Here is a 20,643-nt window from a genome sequence, read left to right as displayed (position 1 = left end):
GTAATATTCTATGGCAAAGCAATAATGTTTCTAGACTCTTTTTTCAGAGATTTTAAAGTTGTCAGTGGAAAATGAAGTGATTCTGATTGCCTTTATTTTATATGTAGATCCATATTAATGACTAAACAAAATAGTCAGATGGTTTGACCTCTCTCAAAAAGTCACCTCTGATTTTGGATCAAAGACATGTTTAGCAATATCCACAGTCCTCGTGTGTCCACACCACACAATTTGATGTACTCATCATCAATCATATGCTGTATGATTAATTTGAATCGTTATGAGTAATGTCTATCACCGCAGTCCTGGCATGAATAATTATTGTTCTGCACCCTGCTGAGATAACTCATTTCTGACAAAGATCTGCAATTTGATTTCTGCATAAAATGAAAGATGAAGTAGGAATAGTTTATTAGAATGGTATAGTCAGTTCAAATTTTTCATAATAAACGTTTTTATATCCTAGGAATTAGTAACTACTTTAAAGAAAAACATGCGAAACAAACCTCAATAGATTAGAGACATTGTTTTTGCAATCACCCCTGGATCTTTCCCTCAGTATGGGAGGTCTGTATATCAAAAATAGCAATGACAATGTTAGAGCTTGCTGGTTTTCTGCAGACTTGTACTACAAATAGCAATCACAGAAACAAAGTCATAAGAGGAAGTCATAAGAAGACATAATAATACCAACATGACCAAAAGAAGATGGAATTTAACGCCAAAAAATAAATGCTGATCAGGTATAGAGATTAGGAGTCAGACTGGAGAAAAAGTGAACAGGCAAGAACATGTGAGAGCTGGGAAGCTATTAAATATACCTGGCACTTGCAAACCAGAGTCCAAAGTGTGTTCCACATGTGCAAAGCAAAGCTGACCAGCAATTTTCTTTGGCCAGTGATGCAGTTTGAATGCCATCAAGTGGCTTCACCCTTGCGTGTCATCAACAAGTTCCTCATTTGGGAACATCAGTGGTGCAGCCTTGAACAGCAGCCCTGGTGAGAGGAGCACGAGGGCTCACACATGCAGGAGTGAGAGCAAGTTGACACCGACCCTGTTTGTGTCTATCATTAAGTCAAACAGCACCAAAAACCTCAGGTTCTCCATCCTCCAGGCAGGTGCTCAAGGAACTAGATAGCTATTTTTGTTCTAACTCGAAGAACATTTAAGTATGACATGTGAAGTGAAAAAGAACTAACAGAAGAGACTGAGAAGTTCTCCATTTCAAAATACCCTGCAGTCTGGCAATTGAGCTTCTTCTTACCATAGAAATGAAAAAGACTTACATTTCTTCCAACAGCAGAAGAGGAATTTGAGCCCAGGTTTCCCACAGGCTGTATAAGAGCCCTTACTAGTGTGCAAGTGAGTAAAGCAGACAGTGCCTTCTGCTGTGTGAATCCAGTCTTTGAAGCCATAAAAAGACATTCTGGCAGTTGGGGCAGGATGTCAGTTTAATACCACTCTGCCTTCTTTCCACATGCACATGTAATAAAAGAGTAGCAAAAATTAAGTGGCAAAAGCTTCTTACCTTTACTATCACATAAACGGCTACTCAGAAAGTCAGCATATGGCCCTCTTGCCCCAGCCTTGCTATAGTTTTGCTTTTCTTCTTTTTTTTAGCCTTTTTTTTTTCCTCCTTACTGAAACTACAGTTCATCAGCTCTTCTAAACTTGAATAGACCAAGCTGTTTTAAACACATCCTCTAGTGATTCAGCCTTAGTATCATGGCTCTGGTACAAATTCTGCCTACAACTGTTAAGGAAAGACAGTTTCCTTCTTTCTTGGCGTGCCTCTACAACAGCATCCCTTCCCCCAAAAAACACTGCCTGCTTCATCCTTCTTCTTCTATAAGACATAAAATCTTGTACAAGACTTAATCCTTCATTTCAGATCTTCTAAAAATAAGCCTGTTGTTTTTCTAACAGTAAGCAGGTATCCTTTTTGCACTTATCACCTTATCCACTGTTATTTTAAGAAATCTTGTGTGTCTTCTATAGCGGCGTATTTTCTGTAACACTTGCAGTTCTGAATGACTTCCATAATACTTTCAGTTATTTTAACTATATATATATATTTGTGCTATTAGTATTAAATTGCCACCTGTATGAATCTATTGTACTTTATATGTATGTGTACATATCTTTCCCTTGTTCCTCACATTAAGGCAAGGAGAACTACAGATGTCTTCCTGAATTTACTGACTCTGAAAGAGTAGCAAGCAGTAACACCTGTGTTTCTTTGACTGGCAGAGCACCAGTTATGAAGCCTGAATATGAACCATCATATTTATGGGTCGAAGTTTTCCAGTCCTGAAAAATTTAGAAAAATAACCAAAATAAGAATAAATTTGGTATTTTATCAGCCTCCTGTGAACTCTGAGACAAGGGACTTGAAAACAACAGCAGAGATACTTATTTAATTTTTAGGATATTGGTAGAGTTTACCTTCAAAGAAGACCAATGGGTAGGTTTATGTGCTCTTTCATACTTCAGAGACCAATAATGGTAAATTTGCGTTAGTTACTTTTTAATTAGACAACTGTCTGCAACAATTTGATTGAATCATTATTTCCATTAAATATGTCTTCTCCTTTCTGAATTGTTTGGCTTCAGCTTCGGATCACTGATTTTGCCATTCCTTTCTCATATTTCACTTCACTCTGTGAAGTTACACTAAAAGTCATTCCCCAGATTTCTTGTTGATACACACTCTGTGTTATTTTATTTTATCCATTAGTGTCCAGCATTTACTCCATTTCTTTAATTCTGCTGGTGTCCCTTTCCTATATTTGAGCACAGCATTTATAATTTGCCCAGTTACTTCTATGCTGCCACTGACAATATTTTTACAAAACCACATTTGCCTTTTTACCTCAGCCAAGGCCAGAGTCGTGCTGGATTAGCTGGCTCTTTCTTACCATTACAATAATCCATCAAATTGATAATCCAATCCTCATTTGACTATCTCCCACGCACTCACAGCTCAAAATAGCCTGAATTTGGTAAGCTTCCAGGTGCCCTGCAAAGATGAGAGAACTTTAAAGCAAGGTTCAAGAAACACTTGTCATAGTGGTTGAAGGGGTAAAAATGAGTAACTCAAGATGTTTAGCTCATTGCATTTCTCTTGGAACAAGTTACTGAAATGGTGATTTTTGTAGAAGCATTGTCATACTGCACAACAGTGGAGTGGTAAGTTACTTTCCTGAATAGCTTTACATCCAAGTACAGTGAAAAGAAAAGGTTTCCAGAATCACACCAGGGAATTAGCCTTAATGTAAGTAAAGTTCTGTTTCTTTTATAGTAGAGAAACGGCGGATTAATTTTTTATTATTTAAATGTCTTAGTTTTTTTCCCATATTTTACTTGTGCACATACTTCCTTCAGCTTTTGGACCTAAGATTGTCTATGTTATTTTTCTTTAAAGTTTGTTCACTCTTCAAAAAAGGGAATGAATATGTGAGATTTAATAAAATATTAAATTCAACTTTTAGGAGACTGAAAGAACAAACAGCTTTCAATTCCCAAATCATGAATATCAAAATGAGCAGTTTGCTTCACATTTTTAAGTTTTGATTTCAAAACCCAGACAAAGATTCCCATCCCATTAATAAATTACTCTTTGGAATGGAAAAAAGAGGACTAATCATTGGGTTACCAGTTCAATAGTCCCATATTTAACCATCATGCTTGAATTGATAAAATAGTAGTGATGTCTTTGAAATAGTTATGTGCCTTTGTTGTGTAATCACTGATTATTACAGCAATTCCAAATGTTTGATAGCTGTATAAAAAAGAATTTTTAAAAAAAGAGACAAAAAATAGGAACAACTTCACCACATAGGTATTCTTTTACTTTTAAGTTCAAAGACTTTCGTTTGCATGGTTTTTTTTGTATTCACGTAGCACTTACACTTCAGTCACCTGGCTTGTATTCACTTAGTTTTTCACCATTAGCAAGCACAGAGGAATTTCAGCTCAAAAGTCTGATCAAGCTGAGTGTTAGAGAAGTCTGAATCTCCTCACTATAGCCCAGATTTCTGCTTTTTCAGATTCTCCCCACATTGCAGGGAGGTTACTTTGGCATCGAAATGAAATTTGTTCATTTGTTTCACTTTTCCTCATTCCAGCATGGAAATGAAAAAAGAGGAATCAGATGTACCAGCAGATTTTGCCACAGGGAAGGATTTTCTAGTGCTGATTCCACATTGATCCAGAAGTTTAAGTTCCAAAACCTCAGTAAAATGTTTCTTTAAATTTCTTGCCAGTCCACAGTTACTGACTTACTGCTAATTTTCCACCCTTCTCAGCATAGGCAATGGCATACTTGATGATCTGAAGGAGCAATATTGGGAGTTTGAGCCACATCCAGGCAGAGACTTATATCTCTCATCTTAGGATGGATATCTTGCATAAGGAAAATCATCTTGAGGTGCATACAGCAAAGAACTCAAAGAACCCCATATAAACTCAACATAAGAGTAAATATTACTCTAATTTCTGTAATTAAAGACTAAAGACTGGATTGATTCCATCTAATTTTAAGTCTCTATGTGGAGGTCCTCAGAGGAATTTGGAAGTGTCTAGACTGTCAGGCATGGTTGCACCAAGATTGTGTGATGCAAGAAGCCCCCCAGGCTTCACCAACACTTCCCTCATTCCTGGATTTGCCTGGCAAGGAAAAGTGAGCATGCAGACAGCAGGGAAACACAGTGACATTCAGCCAGCAGGGAAACACAGTGACATTCAGCCAGGCCACTAGACTGCATAAGTGAGAGACCAAGACCTTGGGACAAACAATTTGGAAATAACTGCTACACTTACTCTAGTCTTCCTCCATGGTCAAGAAAGACAGAGAGGAGTGTCTGGAAGACACATTTTGATCTAACCTAACTCTGGTCCAGCTCTGAAAATTTGGAAGAGTGAAGGGAATTTGTCTTTTGCCTTTTAAAAGTGCTTGTTAACACTCACATAAAAATCAGTGCTTCTTTTGTCATAAAATAAATCTGGATAGCAAAAATTTTTGTTTGCTTATTTTAATTAGTTTGTTTTAATGTACCCTGAAAAGTATTCATGCGTATGTGTGTATCTATATATGTACAGATAGATAGATAAATAAATTTATATGTAGATATAAATGTGTCTGTCTGGAATATCTTGTTTCTATATATACAGTGTTTTAGATACAATATTGAAGACTGTTAAGATATAATTATTTTTTAGCTAAAAATATGAGGAAGAAATTTTAGTCATTTTAATGGGAAAACAATGCTTTTGGAAAATACGGTAATACATTCTTCATTGAACATCTAGTTCATGCAGGCAAAATATTTATATTTTACTTTTAAAATCAAGATTATCTTTTAAAATATTTTTAATCATTCTGTGTCCCAGTTTTGAATGGAACACCGTTCATTTTCATGTCAGTGGCTGGTACAGTGTTGCGGGGTTTTTTGGATTTATGCTGAACACAGGGTTGATAATATAGAGAAGTTTTTGCTACAGCTGAGGGGTACTTACACAGAGCCAAGGCCAGTGAGCAGGCTGGGGGTGCTCAAGACATTGAGAGGAGACACAGCCAGACTGACTAGCCACAGCTGGCTCCAGCTGGCCACAGGGATATCCCATGCCATACAGCATCATGCTGAGCACATAAAGCTGAGGGGAGAAGAAGAGAGGGGGGGACATTCAGAGTAATGGCATTTTTGTTCCCAGACAACAGTTACATATGAGCAAGCACTGTTTCCTGGGGATGGCTGAACACCTGTCTGCATTTGAGAGGCAGTGACTTAATTCCTTATGTTGTTTTGCTTGCATGCACAGCTTTTACTTTACCTATAAATCCATCTTTATCTCAACCCACTGGTTTTCTCACTTTTCCTATTCCCTCCCCCATCCCACTGGTGGTAGGGTGAGCAAGAGCTCCCTAGGGCTTGGTTGGCACCTGGAGTTAAGCCACAACATTGTAATAAGAATTTAGATATTCAACTTACTTTGTGGAAAACTAACCAGCCTGAATACCCAAGGTTAGGTGCAACATAAACTGTGATTCTAAAGGTGCAGTGTCTGAAATGTAGCAATGGCAACTGGAGCTTATTTCAGCAAAGTATTGATTTTTTTTCTCACTCCTTGCTACAAACTGGCAAAGTACCTTGTCTTGCCATGGACAGCAATAAACATGGAAAAAACCTGAGATATTCCTCAACATTGAAATTTAAATGCAGTCAGATCAGAAGCGAAAAAATTTAACCCTAACTAATTTCATCTGAGTTTATTCCATGCCTGTAATATTCACCTAGTCCAGTCTCTATTGCTGTGGTAGGGCTTTTATTGTAGCCAGCTGTATACCCCTACAAACACAGAATAATCTATTGGGAGCACCCTGCACTCTCACTGTTGAAGATGGCATGTGACACAACAGAGATCTGCTCTGCAATGAAGGATCTTAAATGCTGAGGTGAGGAAGAACAAAGAAGAAATAAAATCAGCCCACAGTCACTCATTATCTAATCTGTTTTGCTTTATTATTTTTTCTTCATATGTTTTTAAACCTCTCTGCATTTTCCCCTTCCCCCTTATTTCTGAGAAGTGTTTGCTTCTAAAAAATTGTGTAGCTCATGAATATTGGAGAAATCTGGATTTGTTTTTCAAAGTTATATCTTCTGAGGATTCAGAAATTGCTGCAAAACAAGTCATTATTAATTGATCTGTACAATACTACAAGCTTTGGTACTTTCCTTTGTAGTTCTCTTGTTCTCTTTTTCTGCACCTACGGTTTAGTATTTTAAGGTCTCAACACCTACACCTTTTAATTCTGCCGTGAAATGTTCTGCAACTTCACTTTTCTGTTATCGCTTGGTGTTTTGCAGGCAGAGTATTGATTTAATTTGCAAGCATTCCAGCTTTCTATAGCTATAGTTCTTCATTTTGTAACCTTTTTATATGAATATGTCTAAATCTCTAGAAAATTGAAATGTCACTAGTAATACCTGCTTCTACTTAATATGTCAAAAATGTAGTTTTACAAAGAGGTATAAAAAAGACATTCTGATTATTGATATTTAACTGTAAAGAATATGAGACTGCCATTATTTACAAGTGCTTTATTACTTTCTTTTATGAATAGGTTTAAAGAACTTTGTTAATTATATGCTGTACAAGTGCAAAAAAAAGCCTCTACTTATACATTTTAAATGCCCTTTTTTCTATATAATTACCTTTAAAGTAAGATGAGCATTGCTGTAGTGCATTAAATTTATACTCAGATATGTTCTCTGAATGTGCTATAAATGCAGAGGTTCTTTCTTTCTTAATAGAATTTCACTTTTCTCATCTAGAGTTTCAATATTTTAGAGGCCTTTTCATTTGATTATACATGCAAATCACTTGGGAGACCTAATACACTTAGCTAAAAATTGCTCATACCTGTATAACAATATCATCTACCGTGAAAAAGACTTTCAAAAGTGGTTCCAGTTCTCCACAGATTTTCTCTATTTCCCTTGAATACAGACCCTGCTGCCTGGCCAAACTGTAACCAGAGCACTCCAAAGCCACAGGCAGATTAATGTTTATGTGAAATACAAAGTTTAGACCACATTTGAATACTTCATTTGGGGGCAGTCATCTGTATGAGGCATGAATGACATAGATTACTCTGCAAAAAGTACCACCAGGAGTATGTTCCTACTGGGGTGTTGTGGGCTGATGCTGGCTGGATGCCAGGCACCTACCAAAGCCACTCTCTCATTCCTCTCTGCAGCTGGACAGAGGAGACAAAATTTAGCAAAGGGCTCATGAGTTGAGTTAAGGACCATGAGAGATTGCTCAGTAAATACCATCAAGGGCAAAACAGGCTTGACTGAGAGATGCAAACTTCTTACTAAAGAAATTATATCAGGATAATTAGAAACAAAATAAGCCCTTAAAAAACCAACTTCCCCCACCCCTCCCTCCTTCCCAGCTCTACCTCTTGCCCCAGCAGGAGGCAGGGATTGGGGTTTATGGTCAGTTCATCACTCAAGTCTTCTCCTGCTGCTCAGGGAGAGGAGTTGTTCTCCTGCTGCACTGTGGGGTCCCTCCCACAGGAGACAGTTTTCTTGAACTTCTCCAACACGAGTCCATCTCATGAGCAGCAGCTCTGAGTGACCTGCTGCAGGGTGAGTCCATCCCATGGGCAATAATCCTCCCAAAACTGCTGCAGCATGGGTCACTCACTCTTCCATGGGGTCAGTCCTCCAAGGACTGGTTGCTTCAGCTTGGAAGCAGGGCCTTCCTCTCCATGGGTCTGCCATGGGGTAACAGCTTCCTCCCAAGCATCCACCCACTCCAGCATGGAGCTCCTCTTCCACAGGCTTCAGGTTGGTCTCTGCACCGCCATGGACCTCCATGGGCTGCAGGGGCAGGGCTGCTTCATCATGGTCATCACCATGGCCTGCAGAGGAATCTTGGCTCTGGCACCTGGAGCACCTCCTGCTCCACTGACCTTGGTGTCTTCGTGCTGCTCTGCTCACATATTCTCACTCCTGCTCTTCCCTGTACAACCTTTGTTTTGACTTTTTGATTTTTTGCCTCATACACAAATACCACCACAAAAGTATATAAATAAGAAAGTGTCCATTCCTGACTTCAGGAACTATATGCATTCATAAAAAGATATAACACGAGGAACCTTTGTATTTCATAGTTCCAAAAACAGAAATCAACACTTAGACCATGACATTGTACAGAATAGGAAAATCAGCTTTGGACAGGGAGTTTGTTTGCTCACTGAGAAGCATCACAGAGAACTGGAGGGAAAATGATCCATCTCTAAACCTCACTTCAGCAAACTTCAACTGTAGCTCTTGCTTCACCTAAAAAACACCGAGACAAACCACCCCCTTCCAATTTTTAAAGAAGTTGATTTTTTATTTTTTTCAAATTGAAAAAATATTTTGGAAAAATTCTTCTTTGTCTGGAGAGTTAATTTTCCTGTTCTGAAAAAATGAAGACCTTGCAAATGAATGAAGAGAGCAAAAATATGCATCAAATAAAATATGTCAAAATTATTAGTCTATATTAGACACTCTTGGGTAGAGCTATAGTCTGAAAAACCTTATCTTTTTCCCAAGGAAGTGGCTGTAGTCATTTCATTTAATCATCTGAAAATTTTTTAATTGTTCGTTTCCTCCCTTTTTTAAAAATTCTGATACCAAAAATCTATAACATTTTACGTTGAGAAATATTTAATTGCCCTTCTTTATTTCACATTATTCTGGGAGTTTTAGAGGGGTTTTCTAAGTAGAAAAAGTTCTTTAGTGGTGAGCTCTGGATAGGAAACAAGGGACTATTAATGGGTGAATGAATATCATTTTGTTGAGGACAAAACAGATGATCCAATCATTTCTAAATGGACTACTTTCTGTTCTGAAAAAGTGCTAACAGAACTAAATAGAGATGATCAGAAAAATGAAAGAAGAGTACATATTGGATACTTTCAACTTTCCCTCTACAGCACATTGTACTTTCGAATTTATGACAATTTGTGATAAGCTAGCATCCCTTCACATATAAAAAAAAAAAAAAGGTTAAAAATATCAGTATATTCTAGAAGATATACTGGAAATTTCAACAAATGAGCTGTAGTCAGCAAGTAGTATAGTATATAAAAGCTGTTGATATTAGAGGAAATGGTTCTATAAAAGGTAGAGAAATAGATACACCAAAGATGTTCAGAACAGGAAAAAAGTTTGATAGTACATGAGCACTTCTGAAATGAAAATGACAAATTCTAATAGAAAAGGGCTAAAATAATTGAAAAATAATTTTAGAAAGCCTAAAACACCGCAGTTGCAAGTACAAAGACCTCACATTTAATAATTCAATACATTATACATACCTTATTTGTGCTTTGTGTACAACATAAAATGGCTCGCCTCTACCTATCTGTGAGTAAGGGCTCCAAAGACCTGGGTGATAAATTATATTCAGTTAACAAGCTTCCATTAAGCCAGCCATGATCCCTTTCTGCAGCCAGCCATGATTCCTTTCACTCTCGAGCTCCATCCCACTGCATATGATTTACATGGGTAGTAGCCAAACTATTTCGGTCCAAGAAAGTGACCATATCCAGGCCACAGTACCTGGACCAGCTTTTTTTGCCAGCCTCAGTAGTTGCACAGGTAACACATGGAGGACAGCTGTTCAGATGCTCATACTGACCCTGCAGACCTTCCAAAGGTAGGCAGCAGAAGTGTCTCAGGTGAATTTGATGTACGTGTACTGTCAATCAAAAACAAGTTTATACCTATACGACACCAAACAGCTTTACGCCCAGTTTTCTACAGAGTTATCATGAAATGTACTCTGAGTTGATAAATTAATACAAAGTATTTATTTTAAAGAGACAATCTGAGGAAGACCAAATTATTTGTTGCATTCAGTAGTAAAACACTAAGAACTGAGGTGCATTTCATCAGGTTTCATTGTGGTCATTTTGATACTATCATTAGTTAGAAAATCTATTTTTCATGGGATATTTGTTGGCCAATGTACAGGACAGAAAAAACAGTAAGACATCACTGTCTATAAAAAATTTTTCCCTTGGAAACCGTAACTCAGTGGCTGAAAGAAGAAGAGAAAGAAAAGGAAGGATTTCTGAGCTGATGCCACTAAATATTGCCATAGGAAATATCCCTTCCCTGCAGGCATGGGAAGCAGAAGAATCATACCTTCTCATGCATTGTTATGGATGTACATATAGTCTTTCACTATTAGTGGGAATATACGCAAAAATATCTGCACCATGCAAGCAATGATCTTTGGTGCAGGGGTATCCCTTGGTTTTGGAAAGCTCCACGCTGTCACAGACTGTGGTAACATCCAGCAGATGCTTGCTGTTTCTTCCCTAGGCTAGTAAATCCCTACAGGCCTGAATGTGTTCTTGTGCTGAAGAGCTTTGCTGGGCACAAAAGGAATTGAAGGCTCACCCTCCCTGTGCCTACAGGGAACAATGGGGTCTATAAGGCTTCAGTGCTGTTCAATATTTCTGTCAAGGTTTCTGAAGGAAAAGCAAGCCTCTCTTTAGTGACATTTTGTTGTTCTGGTTTCTATTGTTGTTGTTGCTGTTGCTGCTGTTGTAGTAGTATTATTATTATTAATTATTAAAAACAACTGTTTGGATTCTATTAAGGATTAAAGACTCCAGGGAAAGCATACTTGATGTTAAGAAATTGTAGAATTTTTTTCATTGCAGGATCATTTCAATTGTAGGATCTTTTCTCATTTTAAGTATTGCTGTACTTCAGTGATATATTTTAATCTAAATCACTTGAAAAACTGTCAACAGCACCACTAATGGATTTAATTACAAATAATACTGTTCTGACCTTTCTCCATCTAGATATAGACATTTCACCCTCCAAAAATGCATTTTTAAAATCCACTGATGACATATTGTTATTAATAGTCAAAAGACCATTGATGATATCCACAGATCTGAAGCTTTTGATTTAATCATCATGTTCTCTTGATTAAAGAAACTGCTATTCTTTGGTCAATTATTTCTGCTATTATCTTGATTTGATTTTCATGGGCCATTGTAAAAATGTGAGAGAGACAAATTCTAATAAAACTGGTACATACATATGTTATTTGAAAATGTTGATTTACCCTTATTTGAGCTGGAAAAACAAAACATTCAATAAGGAACAGCTCTCCAAACTGAATACAGAGACCTGGGAATCTCTGTTTTTCCAGTTTGGCAGAATCCTGTGTTTCAGCAGAGGTTACTATGAATTATGCCAAGTCCCTTCTGGAAGAGCTATACTATACATTAGATGAACACTGTTGAGCACTGTTGATGCCAACAGTCTGTGATAAGACTGATGGGCAGGGTCTGTCAGAAAACAGCTGGAGCTTTGTGTCCTCAAAAAGTCTTTCCACTTGACCTAGGCACTATGTAGGAAGTCCTGGATGTGTCTGTATCTCCCAAAACTCTCAGCGCAGCAGCCTGGCACACTTGAAAGGAAAAGGTTTTACCCTCCCTTCACAGCAGCCCAGCTGGGTCTTTCAGGACCAAGAGACCCTATGCACAACACAGAAAGTGACCTGTGCTTGATCAAACCTACCAGTTTTCCTTAATGCCTTAAATGCCAGAAGATAAAACACAATTAAAAAAATCTTATTGGTGGATTTCAGAAAATTTCTAGAAAGCACCTTTTTGCCCTCTAAGACAGTGACAAATCCAAATGACAGAAATGAAGCCAGAAGATTTTCTGCAACTACTTATATGACATCATGCCAAGCAACCTTCAGGTCGTAATCCCAGAGGGAAGCCACACTTGCATCCTACCTGTTTACATGAGCATATTGAATTCTCTGACAGTGCAAATATGTTATTTTGCTTTTATAAGCTCAGTAAGACCTTACAAGCTTACTCACTTACTGAGTTAAACTATATCTGATTCAAAAATCTTGTTCTTCCTGTTATGAGCTGACACTCTTCTTCATGTATCTTGAAAACATCTCTGAATCAAGCAATTTTAGTCATGTGGAAGTTTAGTCATGTGGATTTATTGAATATATTGCACATTTAGAAATCTGCAGTTTTATTCTTGCTGATTTTGTTCCTACATCCTGCAACTGACCCCATATCTTTCCAAAGAGAAATTATTTGCTTTCAGTTATGCTAAAACATGATCCATAATTACAATTCTTCATTAAAGGAGATATCTATACATATACAAGGTGGGTGGGTGTGTAGGTGGGAGGGAGCCTGTGTATGAACTTTGTCCTTAAGGAGAGATTCCTGAAGTAGCTGTGTTCTTGCAGTACTCCCTTGGAGATAATAACACCATTTCAGAACATAATAGTCACCAGCTGGAGTTCAACCTACTTTAAATAGAGAATTTGAAAGAAATTTACAGACCGTCGTCCTAATAGCAAAAATTCTCTGTCGCCATGCTATACAAAAGCTAACCTGACTGCTTATTTGCCATTATATACATGCTTATTTTATCTGCTAGCTAGCTCCAGAAGAGGAAAGGGAGAGATGAGAGATTCAGTCATAGAATCATAGAAATTAAACTTTGAATGAACAATGAGACAACCTAAGTTTCTCACTCCAAAGCTAGAATATTTCTCATTACACACATTTGATAATGCAGCCAAACTTTTCTACTTCTCCCAGATAATGAAATCTTTACTGACATTTTTCAAGTTACTTTTCTGTCTAATAAATTCTAGTTTTTAGGAGTGTTTAAACACTTGATTTATTTTTTTCTGTGATTTATTTCTTCTTTGTCATGACTATGCACCTTAAAACTGCTACCCCAAAACTATTTCTCTCCTACATATGTGAAAACTGTTACCATGCTGCTCTTACTCACAATTTAATAAACTAGATGTTTTCAGCTTCAGAATTGGTCCCATAATATTTTTCCCATTGATAAAAGTGAATTATATCTCCTACCACTGGCTTAAAAACTTGAAAGTTTTACACAAGTTCTTCTTTGCTGAATTTGCCACTTGTTTCCCTATGAAAAACACTTATCCAACTCAGTAGTGAGTGAAATTCATTATCATATAATGACAGCTGCTTTTATTACATATTGCTTTCCCCTGTGGCATATGTTTTCAATACTGCTATTTATGATACAGCTTGAATTCTCTAACAGATAGTCAAAATCACACAACAAGAGTGCAAGGTTCTGAGCCAGATGAAAATTCAAAATAAAAAAAGCATTTCAGTGTCAGTGCCGCAATTCAAATGTTCTTTTCTCAGCCTATGGACTCATAACTACCATATTTTTTTATCATGCCTTTAAAAGATGTGTTTTTCTCTCACTCAAACTCTATGAAAAATCTTTCCTAGTGAAATATTCAAAGTCCTTACATGAATTAGTACTATAAGGCACAATAATGTTACAGCTATTTTGTTTCTGAGAGACAATTTGGTTTGGAAATTTAACTTTTTATTTTTAATTAGCCCTTATAAATATTGTAATATTGATCTACCTGAGATATATGGTCTGTCTGTCCTTGTACTCTTCATAACCTCCAAAACTCCTAGCCAAATTCAGAAAAAGATAAGAAGGAGGTCAAAGCCTTAAAGAGAAGTCTCACAAGTTCCATTTAAATTGCTGTCTAGATAGAGGACATAGAGCCAGATTGCTGTCCCACTAGGAATAAAACATCAGTGACAGCTCAGCATTTACCTTTTTTGATTGACCTCTTGCTACCCAGTCAGCAAGTATTCTGCCAGCATGTCAGTGCAAAAGCAGCTCTGAGCTATGGAGAGCCTGTCATGTCCTCTGCACAGCTGATATCTGCAGACTTGAGAGCAGCTGAGCAGACTGGAAAGGGGCAAGTCTAATGGAGATGGGCATAAACCTCAGCATAAATGGTCAAAGCTGCTCTAGCAGGACAAAGGAAGGGATATAAGGCTGTCAAATACAAATCCTCAAAACACGACTTCATTAGCTCTGCTGTTCTCAGAACCATTTGTTTCATTGTTTTAACTTATTAAGACAATAGAAACCAAAACACAACCAAGAAGCCACAACAATAAAAAGACTCCTCATTACAATGAATTTTGAACACCAAAAGGAACAGAAAATAAGCTTATTGTCTAAAAGAAAGTGCATTTTCCTTTTAGATTGTATAGATTGTACACAGCCAACTAAGTGATCACATTATAGAATTTGGCGGAGGAGCTTGATGGGACACAGAGCTACATGATATTGCAGTTGCAGTGATAGCATCTGAGGAGTCCATCTCAGCACCCTGCTGCACTCAGCACAATGCAAACATATGAAGGAAACAAATATTTTCCTCTTTCCATCTGATTTCGTTTTCACCCATCTTCTTGTCTCCATCTGTATATAAGGATAATCCCAAGGGCTGGGAAGGAAAACCTCATTCATAACAAACACCTGAAAACACCCACTACTGTTAAATCAGTTCCCTATGACAGCTACTCTGGTGGCATACTTGTTGGTTTTTTAGTGAGTTTGTTCAGTGGCACAGGGATTAAATGACTCTGACGGACCCCAGAGGAGCAGTCCCAGCAGCATTCTGTCAAGTTGCTGTCAATTTTCACTCCTTCTCATGCCACCACTGTCAGGCCCGTGAAACCGGACACTCTGTTACCGATGCAGCGAGATCAAGTTGCACCGATATTGCAGAGGCAGGTCTGTGAGCTGCTAGAAAACACTGGGCTACTGGGCTTCTGACTGCTACTATCTCGTGTAGTAAATTTATCTCAGAGCAGAACTAAACTAAAAAAATTAAATTTTTTGGCTAGTTGTTTTGTTGGCTGGTTTGAAAGAAAAAAGGGAAATTTAATGAAGAGGGGGAAAAAAACAAGGAAGAGGAAAAGAGAGAGCGAGAGAGAGGGAAAGGGAAGTGGAAGAAGATTGTTTCAGTCCCAAAAATAGAAATGAAAAAAATTTAGGGACAAGAACCCTTAAAACCCCTAGCTAATTCATACTAAACATTATTGACTTTTTTAAACAGAGTAAGACATAACAAAACCACTCAGTAACGGAAATATTTCAAGAGATCCTTTTCAGCTTTTTTTATTATGAAGGATGAGTGTGGGGAAAAGTTATCCAAACACCAAAAACTAATAAGCCAAATATTTTCCCTCTTCCCCCTAAATATCAAGAGATTGCTTAGAAAAAAGTGATTTTCAGAAAACAACCTAATCTGAATTTTTATTTATGTTTTCTGAGAGTTTGGGTAGACTTTTTACTAGTAACCTCGAAATTTCTTTTAGAGTGCCACTTTATGAAAATCAAGGAGCTGAGTTTTTATGACACTAGGGTCCAAAATTGCATCCAGCACCAAATATCCCTCTGGTTTGTTGTGAGGTGGTGAGCACTCCATTCTTAGGAATCTTTCACTGCTGTATTGGTTCACAAATATCTCATTCACTTCTCTTTGTCCTCTCTGTTTCAAGGGTATCAATAATTCACTAGGAACCCATACCAGCAAGACAGTATTCCTAACCCAAAAGGTTACAAAAGCCAGCTGTAAGGGACCAGCCTCCATCTAACCTCCTCCAGGTGCTTTTGCAAGGTGCACTGTGAGCACCAAACAGGATCTTTCCCTGGGGACACAGGCAAACCATGGGATAACAGCATGGACAGTACAGGTGTGGGGTGGTACACAGCCTTGTCCTCACCTAACAGAGAGGAAAATTTTTATCCGTTTTGTGTCACTTCACTGTTACACGGAAAGAAAAGAAATGGCAGACTACCGGCAGATAGCATTGAAAAATCAGCACTGTAGAATCTTATTCAAAGTATTTCCCTTGAAAATTTTCCAGGAATAACAATGCTCCACACTCAATGGAAAATAGCCACAGCTTGGTCATAACTGAGGAAACACAGCAGAGAACTCTTTGTGATAAAGCTAAAGATATCCTTTTTTCACCCTTTACTGACCCCTTCCTTTTGTGCTCTAGAGGTTCTTAATGAAAAATGTTCACTCAAAAGATATATATCTACTTTTCACAATCTAGCATGTGCAAAGAAGAAGCTATTCATAGAGGCAAATGCCCAGCATCTTATTTGAAATACTGTTCCTGCTGATAGCAGAGTGGCACTCAGAACAGGGAGTTTGTATTTGGACAAAACATTTTTTACAGTTACAGTGTGATATGACTAGAAGAGAGTACAAAGAAAAGCAATGAGAGGAAGGCAAGGACAAAGCTGATGCGGTTTCATTAAAATTACTGTAATTACAAAAGTTTTCAGCAGCAGCGTGTACGTGGGTGCACAGTTCTTATTGAATACTTGAAATACATCACCTGCTTCCCGGAGAATGATGAGTCCAAGTTCAGCGCTGGCAGGAAGGTATGGGGGATCTGATGCCATTCTAGTCAGGCAGCTATATTCCCCAATCATTGTGGGTTCTTCCCCTGCTCTTGTGCATCAAGTTGCAACTCTCTAAGTGGAGTTAAACCACTCAAAGTCACTTTCAGAAGTGGTCCACAGCACAGCAATTAGATCCCAGGAACAGTTTTGTGGGCTCCAGAAGACTTTAAGCTGGGTAGGTGTTTTGCTGCTCTCTGAATCCAGACGCAGTTCTCATATTCCGGCTTAAAGATGCCACAAAACATTTCCAGAGAATACTTGTCAGTTTTTAAGAAATGTGTTTAGCCAAAGAAACATAATTAAGACAGCATGTTTGGAGTTCACTTATTTTTTACCAGATTTCAAGGGAAAGCAAGCAAAAAATTTTTTCCATCACACAAAGTGATGGAACCAGGGGAGAGGAAACCATGTCATGACATTCTCACATTTTGCTACTGCCCATAAACAGTATCCAGAAAGGGGCAGCTTCATTTGCTAAAATGTTCTTTTTGACTTAAAGAATCATTTCTTTAAGGGTAATGGAAAGCATTACACTGGTGTGGTTTTATTTGCTTTCTCTTTTTTGTAAATAAGGGACCCAGCTTTCATGTCACAGCAGCTAGCAGAGAAATCATCCTTATCATCAACTCACTTGATTCTGTCTTTGTCATACAATAAGCTAGTAACATGATAAGTCATAGAAAAAGCTAGTAACATGTCAACTGATTGATGTGCCATGGAATATTTTTTTAAATAATTATAATTTAGGGAACTTTTTCCTCTGTCCAAGCCCAAAGGGTCTTGTATGCTGCTTCTACTAATGTAGCTACTTATGTCATAAAATACTGCTGAAATCAATGGGACTATTTATGGAGTCATTTTCTATTCAAAGGGCTTGATTCTCTGATTATTTATTCTGTTTTTTCAGAAGTGTTACTCTGCTTACTTGAACAGAGTTACTTCTATTTTAGCTGATGCAAAAGAAACTACAGTCAAAGGTGACAGAGTCTGGCACTAAATGCCTTTGAAAAGAGTGGCTTCAAAATAAAGAAAATAATATCTTTGGATAAGTGCAAATCGCAATTTAACAAAAAGCCCAATCTCAACTTTGTATGTTCAGTTGGATATTCCAAACAAAAATGAATGCTCAAAGGTAGCATTATTTTTGCAGCTCAAACACTCCCTATATGCTTGATAAATAGCATCTGTCTAGAATTAAATCTTGCCTCACTGATGTCGTTAAGAGACCTTAAACAGAGATTAGATTTCATCCTGCAGAAACAGGCTTAAAAAGGTTTTGTTAAGTTCTTCATTTCATAATGCTTAGGTTCCCAATTCATGGGCCATTCCAGCACATTTCAATTATTTAATTGAGTCCACAATCTGCTTCCCACTACCTCCTTTCCCAAGCACCTCCAAGACGGGGGTGGCCACCAAGCCCTGGGTGAGAGGGATAATCCTGATCGCTGCATCTTCCTATTTCACAGCTGGGTATGGTCCCAACACAGGTGTCCTGAATGCCTGATGTGTACAAAGCTTATCGTCTTGTAGGGTGACATTCGAAAGCTCCCCTTTTTGACATTTCCAAGGCAGGCAGGGAGCAAGAAATTATCTGCAACTGCTTGTGTATGAGCTACTGCGGGAAATAAAAAGGCTTCTAAGAAGCAGCAGACTTATTGTGCCTGCTTTGCATGGCTTCTGAGTAAATGTGTGCATACTTTCAGATTTTATGCACATGTGAAGATCAGCTGTCCCAGTTACGCATGGTGGGTGGCATGCTGTGGCAAGAAGAATGGGCTCCACGGTCGTAATTGGTGAGCTTCTGATGAGCTGACTGAGCACAGTACACATCATGTAGCACTTTTCACATTGCCAAGTTAACAGCTATCACCAGAGGTAGAATTTAAACTGCTGGAATAAACAAAGTCAAGGGGAAGTATCTTGCTGAAATGTCACCTCCCACAGAGCTTGTGGAAAGCCATTACTATTGTAAAGGTGTGTATATAAGATTTCAAAATTGATATTATGTCTCAAAATACATACCTCAAGAATGCAAAGCATACGTCAAGGGCAAACAATTATCTTTCCCAGAGATTAAATAAGATTGGCATTTTTTTATATGTTGAAAACTTCCTGGTAGGTTTCAGATGGTATTTTATTGTCCAATGTGGTATGTCTAAATCAACTAAAATAGTTTACTTGAGGGAAAAATGTAAGTAATTTGTGGTTATAAAGTTCTAACTTACCTGCCTTACTTTGTCTGAAAGACAGGGCTATAATCTCGGACAACTACCAGGAGAATTAACTGGCTCACAAACTGGAAGAACCTTATCTAAGTGGGAAGTGTACTTTAGTTGGTGATAGAGCTGCTCAAGCAGTAACGCTGTGCCAAAGCAGCCCAGAAGTGTGGGTCTAAAGACCAAATGTCTTCCTCTTTTATTCTGTCCCTTCTATCAGCACTGTAAACATAAAGATACCTGAGAGAACAGAGGAACTCTCCAGCTGAAGTTACTGGCAGAGCAGGGGTCTGAAAACGTGGACTGAAGAGCAGGGTCTGAAACCAAGCAATCTGTGCAATGTCAGCCCTATAGGGGTTTCTTGGGAATGTCTGGTGCTGGAGTCCTGAGCAGTGTGTGCTGCAAAAGGGAGGGCTGTGCTGCATGGAGGGGTCTGCAGGGCTGGGACTGTGCTCCAGCTGAGTGCTGAGTTTCATCTTTGGCCCTGTTGCCTGTACTTCAGGACCAGGGCACAAGGCAAGGGTCCCGAGGTGCAGTGACAGTGGGTATTTCTTGGTGCTGGTGGGACTTTATCTAGGGGCAGCCCCACCAACAGAACAGGAAGACGTTGAAGGCTCTGATTCCAGCTAATACTGTCTGATATATTGTTTATGGGCACTGCACAAAGACTAGGTATCTAGGGCATGTTGCTGCCCCCAAAGGAGACAACAGACTGGAGACTGCATATGTCTCAGAGGCTGATACAAAAAACACATTTCCAAATTGACCCCTGTAAGTACTGGTGAGGTGCCCTGCCCTCTCCAGAATTTCTTGCTCTTTCCCTGGCAGATCCCACAGCAAGGTGCCATGGTCCATAAAAATTGCCAGTTTTAACCGTGGAGCAAATAGCAAGAGAGGGAATGAGTGGAGGACGGGATGGTGTCACAAGTGTGGGTCGCTGGCCAGAGAGCTCCTCGCGATCCAGAGCAGACCAGCGGGCACCGCGGCTGGGTGATGGGGAAGGAGGCAGCGGCTGCTCCGTGGGACGGGGACCGACTGAGCTGTCCACAACTCACTGCAGAGCGTTTGCAGGCAGCCGGGACCATTTTTTGTTTGCCAGTGGCTATACGTGTCGCCCTGCCTGGGGCACTGTCGCACACAGTAGCTGGTGATAAAATAAATAGCTGGGACATGAGAATCGAAGCAATTCAAAGACCAAGAGCCCTCAACAGGGAAGAGTTGCCTTGGAATCTATTCTATTCACTATTCTATTCGAAAACTTTGACATACACAGTAGAACTGCATCTTTTTGAAATTTTTCCCTCCTCAGCCCTTCCCTGTCCCCTTGGCTGAGGTCACTCTGATGTCAGCCATGTATGAAACAGGTGCATGTGTGCGCTATTACTAAGACTGTGAAATCCCAGACTGGTGTCCACTTCCCTGCCTCTGGCATCATTCCCCTCCTTGAGCTGGGGGCAGTCAAAGTGCTGCTAACAAATTAGAGAATCTATCAAGCTTCAAAAGCAACAAAGCCTGGTGAGGAGGTGTTAAAGCAGCCTGAGGCCCTGTGCCCAGGGGGGAAGGCGATC

The sequence above is a fragment of the Melospiza melodia genome, chromosome 6, assembly GCF_035770615.1.
Source record: "Melospiza melodia melodia isolate bMelMel2 chromosome 6, bMelMel2.pri, whole genome shotgun sequence".
Taxonomy (NCBI): domain Eukaryota; kingdom Metazoa; phylum Chordata; class Aves; order Passeriformes; family Passerellidae; genus Melospiza; species Melospiza melodia.
Note: the sequence above shows the minus strand (reverse complement) of the source record.